The following is a 12323-nucleotide window of genomic DNA, read 5'->3' as shown; positions in this document are numbered from 1 at the left end:
GGGATGAGAAAAGAAAAGCCTAAGGAAGCTGTGATGGGCAAGAGAAGGCTAGAAAGAATGGAAGATACGTGGGGGAGATCGAAGTGCCAGGGCTAGGGGGGAAATGTTTGGCCACACTGCAGAAACTGACCTGGAGGATGAATCCCAGAGGCAATCAGGTGCTGCACCCAAGCCTGGGGCACCTGTCACTCATCACTACGCTCTCAGCTTCATTCCCATTTCCCCAACACCTGTCATGTGTGAGCCCTGTCACATGTGTACTAGCTTCTGCCTTCTCCACACGGTGACTGAGGAGGTTGAGAGGACAGGGTGGGAGGAAGGAGCCTTTGCTCTGGAGGCATCTCCAGGAGAAGCTGCACTCATTCTGCTCCACTGCTCTGGAGCCCTAGGGGAGAAGGTGCTCACCCTCCCCTGATTGCATTTACAGGTCTTTCAATGTGTTTGTAACTAATGTCAATTATTTGAGAAAGAAAACGTTCATTTGCTGCTCCTCCAGAATTCAGCTGTTTTCCCAATGGAAAGAAACCCAGAGAAATCTAGAAATCTAGAGAAAGAAATCTAGCCATCCCAGGAGTCAAGCAGGACTGGGTCCATCCCATGACATATTAGAAGTAGTGTTTGATCAGACAGAGATGAATCCATGTATTTCACCGGGACTGGAGGGCTCTTAGTGTCCCTAATCATCTGTAAAATGATTGAATTTGTGACTGTTGCTTCATGATTTATGTACTTTATTCACTTTGGCCACCATGGGCCTTGCCTTAAGGAACTTTCCTACAGCACTCAGTCACATTCCACGCAGGGCTGTTGTGACTTTAGAGGCATAGTTAGATGTGGGGAGTGAATACAGAGACAGGAAACACAGAGGACACGCGTGGGTTTGAAGCATTTGCTTTTGACAAGATGAGGTGTGTGCTCTCAGTTCTTCAGACTCAAAGTTCTCCGGACCCAGCAGAATGGCAGACACTAAGACAACACGGGATTTTTTTCAGTTTCATTTCTCCCAGTTGCTGGAGCCCTGTTGAAACTTGGCCACTTTCCTTAAGACATCTACGGAATGGGCGGGGAGGCGTGCACAGCATAGGTACATGACTGATCCCTAAGCCAGGCTGATGTCAGTCGCCAGGGAGTCCAGAAGACTAAATACAAATGGTGGAAGGAAGAAAGGGAGCTGAGTCGGGGAGCATTTGCACAGGTACAGGGAACCCTGGTGCTCTCCGACAGAGAACAGTACAAGATCCAGGGAATGCAAATCTACCAACCCATTCAAGGCGTGGTATTCAGGCTTAGGTTCTGAGGTGACAGTTGGATGGATAGTAGAGAGGAGGCTGAAGCCGTGGAGGTCTGGCCGTGAAGGAAGCTGAGACCATGCGAAGCCCTCAGAGGATGCTCAGGACCGGGGGTGAGGAGGTCACTTCTGGGAGGACAACTTTTGAATGTCGTGTGAAGGTGTGCGATTAAAAGCAGGGGAGCGGGAGGCAGAAAAAAAACTGCGAGCGCCCACGGTCAGTTTCTCCAAGAAGCCTCGACTTGACCAAAGACATACTGATACTAGAGCTGCTTTTCTATCTGCTCAAGGGCAAGCTTCCTGTGGGAGTGGGGGTGGGGGTGGGGGTGGAGGGGATGGAGTGGGGTATCTAATCAGCCGCTGGAGCCTAAGCAGCCTCCAAGCCAGAGAAGTTTCAAGTTTCTCCTTGCCAAGGTCGCACCACTACAGGTGGGCTACTCCAAGCCCCGGGCGCCCGCTTCGCTCCACGCCCACCCTGCCCGCCGCCCCGACCGTCCCCCTCCAGGCCGGGGCACTGCGGTGGGCTGTGCCCGGCAGGCGCTCCAGGAGCTACGCAGCGGCCGCGGCGGCTGCTCCCGAAGGCCTGGCGGGCGGCGACGAGAGGCTGTGCCCCAGTTTGTGTCCAATCAGGGAGTGCGGGCTGTGCCCCGAGCCGGGCAGCAATGCGTAAACAAACCCTCTGGCAACTCCTCCGCCCCCTTGGCGCGCTCGCCCCGCGCCCATCGCCGTCGCCTCCGCCGCCACCGTCACCGCGGGCTCGGCTGCCGTCGTCCTCCCCTCCCCACCCCACCCCCGCCCTCCCGCCGCGGGGCCACCCGGACCCCCCGCCCGCGCGGCTCGCGCCCCGCCACCCGGCCCTGCTCCGCCCCCGCCCGCGCGGGCTGCTCACCTACCGCCCCACGCGCGCGCGCTCGTGCACCACGCGCCCCGTGCGGCCCGCCCGGAACGTGGCCTCCCGAGAGCTAGGTAAGAGCGATGCTCGGGGACCCCGGTGGCTTCCCGGCTTTGGGAACTTTCTAGCGCCGCTGTTCTTCCGCTGGGCCCTGGGCTAGATCCCCCGCGGGAAGCCCTGCGAGCTCAGCGGGCTGCGGGGGCCCGCGCGCAGCCGGGGGTCCCAAGTTGCCCACGCCCGGGCACGGGTGCGGGCGGTGCGGCTGGGCCGAGCGGGCGACGGGAGGGTCCCCGGGAACTTTCTCCTCCCCCGAGACGCGCCTGCCAGCGCGGCCCGCGGCCCTAGCCCCGCGGTGGCGGCTCCCGGGCTGGAGAGAGACAGGGCACGGTGTTTGAAGAAGCTGACGCAGTTGGTGACGCTCGCGGCTTCCTGAAGGGGACCGACCACGACCGAGCGCCTTCGCGAGGGGGACGCGTAGGGCGGGCGTCCGGGCCTTTCCCCCCCCCGTCTCGTGGGAGCTGCGTGGGGAGCCCCTCGGGCTCGGGGCTCGGGGTTCGAGCACCTCTGCCCGGCGGCCCCGGCAGCGCGCACCCCGCTTCCGTTTGGATCGGCTCGGGCTATTATATAAGATGCCACGGAGAGCAGAGGGGCGAGCGGGAACGCGGCGGCGAGGGCGGCGGGGACCCACCTGTGCGCCACCGCGCGCCTCGGGGGTCGGGTCGGGGGGGACCAGCCCTGCCCACCGCGCCCCTGCCCGCCCCGGGACGCTCGCTCCCCGCCACCTCGCCCCGACTCCAGGCGTTTCTCGCTGCAGGCGCCTGTACTTTGAAACATTTGTTTAATATTAAGGAAGCTGCGTGTGCGGCCGTCATAGTACGCCGGGGACGTGTGGCCGTGAGCTCCGGAGCGGTGAATGAATCATCGCCCCGGAGGACCGCGCTCCGATGATTCACGCGGGCTCCACACGCGCGCGCGTACTCGCCGTGGGCCTCTGACCCTGGAGAGCGTCCCTTCTGCGAGAGATGACGCCTGCAGGGGCGGGGGCGGGGGGAGTCCATGCGAGAGCGCGGCGGGTTTTTGTGTTTTAAACCTGCCACTGTAACTTTGAGGGTGTTGGGCTCCCCCACCTCCCCTAGCCTCGCTGCGTGTTTTCTGGAAGGGAAATGAAATTCCACCTGGCTGCGTTAATGAGGCAGAGGAGGCGCTGATTCGCTGCAGGCCCGGGTCCAGTCTCATTCAGAATTTGAATGGTGTCAAGTGAAGGAGGTCTCTGGCTTGGAGAGACTTCTAGTAATTGCGTCAACTTCAGTAGTTTTCAAGTAATTAGTAGAATCTTAAAAAGTTGATCTTAAACAATTGGCCTCTTAAGGAGATGATATTAAAAATTAGCTGGGATTCGGGTTTTTTGTTTGTTTGTTTAGTTTTAAAAGGCCGCCTAATTTTTCATTCATGAATACAGAATGTTTCCGACTGTCGTCATTCTTAAATGCTAACTTGATTCATCCTCACCCCACCCCGCATTTGAAGGGCTGCAGAGCAAAGTTTTCTCATCAACTGGGGCTCACCTCCAGTGGCAGGGCCCCACAAATACTCTTGGTGACTTGACTTCCTACTTAGTTCGTGGTCCTTTTCTCTTCATAGCTCCTAATCGCTAATAATATTTTGTGGAGGCATTCTGTAGATCTGCTCTCGCCCTACAAGAATGTAAGTTCCACGGAGAAGAGAAGGGGGGGTGCTTTACCTGTTTCTTAATTTCTATACTGGAATCAACAAGCCCCACATATAGTCTGGGCACAGTAGGTTTGTTGACATCCTGAATAAATAAATTGTGTTCCTGATTCTTGGCAGGACCATTTTGACAGTTGCAGTCCATTGCCTCTGGTGGGCAAGCTACCGATATGGTGCGGTTCTGAATGCGGTTTTTCTCCTCTATGCTGTTAACGGCACAAGTTGACAAACCTTTACCCATCCTGTCTTAAGACGCTTGGCATGAAGAAGGATGTGGAGCTTTGGAACTAAAGTGCATTGTCAAGTGAGCAAACCATTGAAAATACAGGTAGTGGTTGAAAATGGAAGTGCAAAAAATGTTGAGGTGAAATCAGCAAAGGTAAATCATCACTGGCCTGTATGTTTCCACTCGTTTGAACACTGATAGTTCCCCATTCCTCTTTCCTACCTGGAAACTAAACTCATACTTAGCAGTAGTGAAAGCTGTCCACACTAACATGGTAGAATGTTAATTTTAACAAACCCAAAGCTTGCTTTCTTTGTCAGCGGCCCTAACTCTTAATTTGTTAATGTTGGTAACGCCACAGAATGGTAGGTAAAAGGAATTGCTTAAATTTATCCTTTAAACTTCGTGGTTGAATATTAAAAGGACTAAGGCTATAAGTCAGCAATGTCATGGAAGGAAGATTTGAATGTCACATTTAATACTCCCCAGGAGACTACCTTGATAAAGTCTATTATTATAAAGAGTGAACTTGGAGTCAGCCTCAGTCTTGGAGCAGTATTTTCGGCACTCCATTTTCCCACAGTCCACTGCTAAGTAAGAGTGGTCACCCTTCCATTCTCCTTCCATTGTGGTAACTGTGGTCACTTTTGGAAGTGTAACTTCAAGATTGAGCGCAGCATTTTGGAGCTGTGAGAGAGCTTGAAGTTGCTGGGTTACAGTCTTCCTTTTTCCCAGGTTCCTCTCTGAAGAGGCAAGAATCTGGAGTTTATATTGTTGGACGCCCCTGGGTACCAACAGGGGGAGAGGAATTGTTCCTACTACTAACAGATTGTCTGCCTCTTGCTTGTGAACCTTCGGAGAGTAAAATCCTGCCTAGATTCATACCTTCCCATGTCCCACATCTCAGGGATTCAATAAAAACTTGCTGAATGTGGTTGGACAACTGACTTTTCTGTTGAAAATACCTTTAAGAAGGAAAAACTGGGAAAGAAGTTTTCTGGCAAATAAGATCAGGCTTCACAGCTTTATAGTGATAAAGCTACCAGATAATTTTAATGTCTCTAAGTTTTAATGAAAGTGGCTTGAAACTTTTAGTGTGTGTTTCCACTTAGTTGGCATAAGTAGTGTCAGAAGACACAGCAGGAGACAGAGGTTAGGCCGTGTAGTGCTCTTAGGTCTGTAACAGTGGTCAGTAGAAAAGCCTGGACCCCAGCTCTGCCTCTCTTCTGTTGTGTGTGTGGTGGAGTGAGCGGTGGCGGCGTTGATGCAGGGTGAACCGAAGGATTGTGTGAGCCTGGCATGGTGTATAAGGACCTGGTGGGTACAGGGCTCTTAGTAAGTAATAACCGAAAGCTGGGTGTGGTGGAACACACACTTGTAATCCCAGTACTTGGGAAGTTGAGGCAGGAGGATCAGGAACTCAAGGTCATCCTTGGCTACCTAGTGAGTTCAAAGCCAGCCTGTACTAGATGAATCCTGGTCTCAAAAGTAAATAAGAAATAAAATAAATGGTAAGCGCGGCAGACTGCACATTTATGTAGCTGTGAGGCTGACACAGAGGGATTGAATGACTGCTAAGGTCTAGCCCAACTCTGGTTTTAGGAACCAACGACATCTGTGCTGTTCTGCATCTTTAACTAAAGTGATTCCTATATCCCAGTCTAATGTTATGAACTACAAAAAAAAAATGTTCAGTTTCCAGGCCTCCTAAGAATTTGTTTAATTAACATTGATAAATTAACTCGATTTTTATTCTATTCACTATGTAGATTAACTTGAACATTCTCTTAGTGTGCTATCTGAAAGGCAGTGTGAGAAGAATGTGGGCTAATCAGAAGCTATGAGAGCCTTACAAGTTACATAGAGAGGGTATGGCAGATAACCAAAGGGTGTGTCACGGAACTGTTAAGGGATCATAAAGAAAATACATGGTGATTTTAGGAAAGAAAAACAAAATCTATTACTAGACAGAAAATTCGAGGAAGAACTGGGAGATTTTGTACAAGACCTTAATGATTCTGTAGGAGTAGAACTGGCAGAGATTTGGGGACAGACCTGTATGGAGACTTGAAGGAAAGAAAATGTGACCGCATCCAGAAATGGAAGAAATGTGGTTGAGTTGAAGGCTGAGGAGCTAGAAGGGTTTCATGGGAAAGGGGGCTACGTGGAAATGTTAGGGCCACATTATCAAGCGTCTTGCGTGTTGGGTTTGTAGTGGAGAACACCAAAGATACGCTAAGTGCAGAACGATGTTATCCGAGTTACACTGTAAGGCTCGTCCACATGGAGAGCAATGTGGCTTCGGTTGGGAGTCTGTTAAAATAGCTTCCAGAAGAGCAGCAGTGCCAACTGAAGTCGAGGGTGGGTGATGGGTGGGTGAGCCGCCGAAGAAGGGAATGCAGCACCACTTGTTGGCTCATGGGATGAAGGAGACGAGAAGACAAATAGAATAATAACCTGGGGTGGTGCTGGCAGGTATTAAAATGCACAAGGAGAGCTGTGGCAACGCATCTGGGACTCAAATATGCACATTCTTTGGTGCTGATGGAATAACTCAGTGCACAGGGTTGTTAAAATTAGATAAAGATATGGACGGGTATCATTAAGGAGAGGATGATAAAACTGGGAATATATGCTTGAGAATATTGGAGAGACAGTTGATGAAGATTCCCTGAAAACAAAACCATGGCTTTGGGATTAGCTCCACAATAGAGTGTTTGCTTGTAACATGCAAGGTCCTGAATTCAATCATTAAACACCGTCCCAAACAAGCAAGTGTTAGGAAGTTTGTAGGTGTTTGTAGGTGGAGTGGCTTTCCATGGAGAAAGGTAATTAACGCACCAGGCATTCCTCAGGCTGAAGGAGCGTGAGCAGATAAAGGTTAGTGTCACATCTAGATTGGCATTCTACCCATGCTTGTTGTGCTGATTCAATTATGGGATACTATTTGGACAAATAATGCCCATTCTTTAGAAAAATTTTAAATTATAGTTTTGTTTGTGTGTGTTTTGGGGGTGAGGTATGTGTGCGTGTCATGGCTTATGATTGGGGTCAGAGGACAGCCTGCAGGAGTCAGTTCTCTTCTACTATGTGGGTCCCAGGGATCAAACTTAAGGTTGTCAGCTTGGCCATAGGGACATTGACTGGCTGAACTATATCACCAGCACCCCTCTTAACCAGCACCCCTCTTTTTAAGTTACTTTTTTTATTTGCATGTTGGGAATGGCCATTTCCATTCTAAAGGAAACTCCCCCTCTCAGTAATACATTATTTATCATCTTGATTATGATGAAGTTATTTCTGGATAATCATGACACGAAGGCAAAAAAAAAAAAAAAACAAAACGGAGGAAATAAAGCTGTTGTTGAAATTAAGAGTTATCAGCCGGGCGGTGGTGGCACACACCTTTAATCCCAGCACTCGGGAGGCAGAGACAGGTGGATCTTCGTGAGTTCGAGGCCAGCCTGGTCTACAGAGCGAGTTCCAGGACAGGCTCCAAAGCTACAGAGAAACCCTGTCTCGAAAAACCAAAAAAAAAATGTGATCTGTATGAAAAATGAGAAAGATCCTGCAGCTAATAAACAGTGACAGCAGAGTTCACGCAAGGTTAGCATACAAATGCTACTTTCCTATATACCAAGAATGAAATTTGCAATTAAGAACATTGTCCTTAGTTAGGTTTCTGTTGCTGTGATAAACATCATGACCAAAGGCTACTTGGAGAAGAAAGGTTTTATTTCATCTTAATACTTGGTGATCATACTCTGTCACTGAGGGAAGTCTGGGCAGGAATTTGAGCAGAGGACATGGAGAAATACTGATTACTGGCTTGCTCTCCATGGTTTGCTCAACTTTGTTTCTTACGTAACCCAGGGCCACCTGCCCAAGTGCTGTACCTCCTACAGTTGGTTAAGCCCTCCGAAATCAGTCATCCACCAAGAAACTGCCCCATGGATATGCTGACAGGCCATTTTGATGGAAGCATTTTCTCAATTGAAGTTCCCTTTCCCTGGATGATCCTAACTCATTGACAAAAAATACTAGTGAGCATAAACACATTACAGTTTTCATTAGCTCACCAAAAGAAATGAAATGTTGAGTTTTAAGTCTACAAAATAGGTGTAAGTTCTGTGTGACGAAAGTATAATGTTGAAAGAAATTAAGGAAAAGTTAAGGCAATAGAAATTTCATATTTGTGAATAGGGAGACTCAATATTATCAGGACTTCTGTGTTAAGCGAATCCAGGAGAGTCTGTCAAAAGGTGTCAAGGATTTCTTAAGATATAAAATGGGGAGAAATACACTCACAGATACAGAACAAAGTAAACAGCCATTATTGTCCTCCGTTCTGCCTGGGGGTGAATGGAACCAGCTGTCAAGTTTCTGACCACCTCAAAAGAGAGCGCGAGCACCCCCTCCTCAGTTTTAAGCAGACACATACCCTGAAAAACCACACCTCTATATCGGGCCAGATACCCCAAGGTCATTGGTGGAGCGAATTCCCACTACACTTCTGAACTTGATTTATAAATTCAATGCAATTTCAAATGAAATTTTATTAGTTATTTTAGGAACACTGATAAATTAGTCGTAGAGTTTATATAGGAAAGCATGCACAGTATTAGAGAACGGAGTTGAATGGTTGACATTACTTGGCTGTAAGACTTAATAAAGACGCAGCAATCAAGGCAATGTGGCATTGGCAAGAGATTGAACAGGCAGGTCAGGGGACTAGAACCCGAGATGAGGCTCCTGAGGTCCCAGCTCAGCTGGTCTCTGACAAGGAGCAAGGGCAGCATGATGGGGAATTGCCTTTTCAGCAAATGGTTTGAGGACAACTGGCCTCTATATGGAAACTAAAAGATAACTCAAAATGGACCATAAACATGAATTTAATCATATAAAACTGTTAGGAAATAGCAGAGGAGACTATGACGATAACTTTAGGTTTGGCTTTTTTTTTTTTAACTTTTGTCTTTTTATTTTATTTTATTTTCCCAGAGCTGAGGACTGAACCCAGCGCCTTGCGCTTGCTAGGCAAGCGCTCTACCACTGAGCTAAATCCCCAACCCCTATTTTTTTTTAAAATAGGACAACAAAGGCATAATTCATGGAAGAAAGATAACAGAAGTTCTACCTATTAAAAATTTTGTTGTCAAAAAATATGCCTTGCAAAGAGACACTGTCAAGATTCTAAAAAGATGAGTTATGGGCCAGGAGAAAATAGCTTCAAAAGATGTACCTGATGTAGAAGCATTTTAAATATACAAAGAACTCCCTACAACTCAGTACAAACTCTTATTTAAAAAACTAGCTAAATGCCTTACAGACACCCCACTAAAGAAACTGTGACAATGGCAAGATAATGATGCAAATAGACGTCCCACGTCATAGACATCAGAAAAATGCCAATCAGAACAACAGAGATACCACTCAACACTTCTTGAATGACCAGAATCCATCACACCAAAAACACCCAACGGCTGCAAGGGTGTGGATCAACAGGGACCCTCATTCACCTGCTGGAGGGAATGCTGGATGATACAGCCATTTTGGAAAGTGCTGTAAAACCAAACACCTTACCAGGCATTCTAGCAGTTACATTCCTGGGAATCTACCAAAGGTAGCTGGGAATTTACAGCCATTCAAAAAATTCCCCACACAGTGGTTCTTAGGTCCCAAACTTGGAAGCAATAAAGATATCCCATCTTCTTCAGAATAAATGAAGAAGTTATCTAGACAATGAAATAGTATTTAGTGATAAAAAGAAGCTATGAGAAGATATGGATAGGGCTAGGGAGATAGCTGAGTCACTAAAGAGCCTTGCAAGCAGGGGATTTGAATCCATCCCTCAGAACCTGTATTTACAAAAAGAAAAAGAAAGACAAACAAGAACCCAGGTGGGCCGAACATGTTTGTAATCTCAGCTCAGAGATAACAGAAACAGGTGAATCTCTGGGTCCAGGGAACTCACCAGACTACCCTGTTTGGTGAGCTCCAGGCTCGCTGAAAGACCCTGCCTGTTAAAAAAACAAAATAAAACAAACCAAAAAAACCAAGATGAGCAATGCCTGAGGAATAACATTTGAAGGTGTCCCCAAGCCCCTCCCCACAAAAACAAAACAAAACAAAACAAAAAAAACCAAAAAAAAAAAAACCACGGGCAAGACTTCAGTACACACATGCTTCCTTCATGGCTACATGGCTCCGATTACGTCTCATTCTGCAAGAGGAACCACCATGGAAACAAAATAATATCTGGTTTCCAGGGATTAGTGTGCAGGGAGGGATGAATAGGAAGAACAGAGAGGGTTTGAGGGCACTGGAAGTATGCTATGTCATACTATAGTGATAGACACACGTCATTACATTTGTGTAAAACTGTAGCCTATACAATTAAAAGTTAAAGAAAGGCAAAGCTGAATTCTGAATTTTAGAGTAGTTTGTAGATGGCCAGTGGCTTCATTTGAAATGGATTGGCCATCTTTTGTTGATTTGTTGAAAAACTGAGAGTGAGGTGTGAAGCTGAGGTAGAGTGGAAAACGTTTAGAAGAAGGCTCTTCGCCTGCATCCACTGAAGATCCAAAGGCAATGAGAGCTAGAGAAGTCTCTTGTACTTGTGGAGGAAACATCACTCCTGTGCTCATGGCTTCCTCCAGCAGTGTGCAGAACACTGGAGGTAGAGATGGCTTGTCTGTTTCTGGAACTGCCAACCCCTTAGGGGCACTCAATCAAGGACAGGGGCCAGTGAGAAATGGAGTGAGGATGGCTGGGAGAGAGAACAGGAGCATGTATAATATATTGGCAGCAAGAATGAGGAGAAGGGGACGATCTGGAGGGCACAGAGGGAAAGGCATGAGGGATATTCAGGTTCTTCTAACTGTGCTGTGACCGGTTGTGAGTTATGATAAAAACTCAACGTGAAGCTGAGCTGAAGGACGGTGAGGGGACCAGCCTATTGTAAATAGAAAGCAGGTAGATAGTCTTCAAGAACCATGAGGCCAGAGTATCACAATGATTATATATCCATGTAAATATCTGCTCTATCAAGCAGAGAGCATATGCTTTAAAGTCCATGGGATTAAAAAGGGAAAAGGTAGGGAAGAGATGAAGTTATTCTGTCATTTAAAAGACGAGGGGAAAGTTCTAAGGTCTTTTCATTTGTACAAATGTGAGGGGACCCCAGACATGCGGGTTTCTGAATTCTAGTTAGAATTGGTGGCAAAGTAATTGAAGTACCCACTGACTGAATCGTAGAAAGCGTCCTCAGCATGCAGCTCCACCAGTGCTGTGGAAGAGAGTCCCTGGGCTGTAAGTGGGAGGAGGGCACTAGCAGCTCCTTAGCATGTAAGAATCGGTGAAGAAACAAAACACAGATCTCTACTATTGAAGGCTAGGTTGGGAAAGATAGCTTTGTGCAGATCTCAGAATGGCTGTGTGTGTGCACCACTTCACCTACTCTGAATTATGGAGGGAAAGCTTGAGGCTTCCCAGCAAAAATGCTTACCCAAGTGTCTTTACTTCCCAGGTCCAAAGAAGAATGCACTAAATATCATATTTAATAACTTTGATAAAAAAGATCCCCTTTCCCCAAATCCCACTATTTGAGAACTGAGACTCATGAACCAGACCCATGGCAGTCACACACCAAGTATTTTTCTATGAGGAGGAATGTAATGTGGAAGAGAGAAGCTCCAGGAGTATATTGGGGGTACCCCTTATTTGGAAACCTCTTGAGCCAAAAAAAAAGGTATCAGTTTCTTTGTATAAGGTTACTGACTGCCCGTAGCTTCCGTGGATCTGTTTGACCTCTGATGCAGTGTTGTTACGTCAACTAGATGAATGAAATGATGAGGGACAGCTAGCCGGGGTCCTTTGTAATTACTTCCACACCACGCCTAGTGGATCTCGCTTCCTCTGTGGAAACCTCAGGAAACTCGCAGATGTCAAGACCAGCTTTGAAACCCTGTGTTTGAACACAGATCTTTGACTTCGAAAATGTGGAAACTTCTCTCCATAAAATGTTTCAGAAACCCCTAGTGTGCTTGCGCATTCATCCATACCTGTGTTCACGGCACCACCTCACCCGACCCCATCTCCATCCTCTCTCCTGAGTCTTTTACTGTTCATATAATCTTTGCTGCTGCCTGCCCCTTGCCCCAGTTCTGGGACTCAAGCCCAGGGCCTTG

The 12323-nt window shown here is 47.6% G+C and overlaps 1 protein-coding gene across 1 annotated transcript in view; it reads left to right on the top strand.

Annotated features, from left to right (window-relative positions):
• Positions 1 to 2158: 2158 nt before the first annotated feature.
• Pcgf5 (polycomb group ring finger 5) overlaps positions 2159 to 12323 on the top strand; it is a 113204-nt gene continuing 103039 nt past the window's right edge. Inside the window, exon 1 of the mRNA XM_059258785.1 lies at positions 2159 to 2254. The gene's annotated coding sequence lies outside the window, so the exon portion shown is untranslated. The remainder of the gene's footprint in view (positions 2255 to 12323) is intronic.

This window comes from Peromyscus eremicus, chromosome 1, assembly GCF_949786415.1.
Source record: "Peromyscus eremicus chromosome 1, PerEre_H2_v1, whole genome shotgun sequence".
In the NCBI taxonomy this organism is placed as follows: Eukaryota; Metazoa; Chordata; class Mammalia; order Rodentia; family Cricetidae; genus Peromyscus; species Peromyscus eremicus.
Note: the sequence above shows the minus strand (reverse complement) of the source record. Positions and strands in the feature narration are given on the sequence as shown.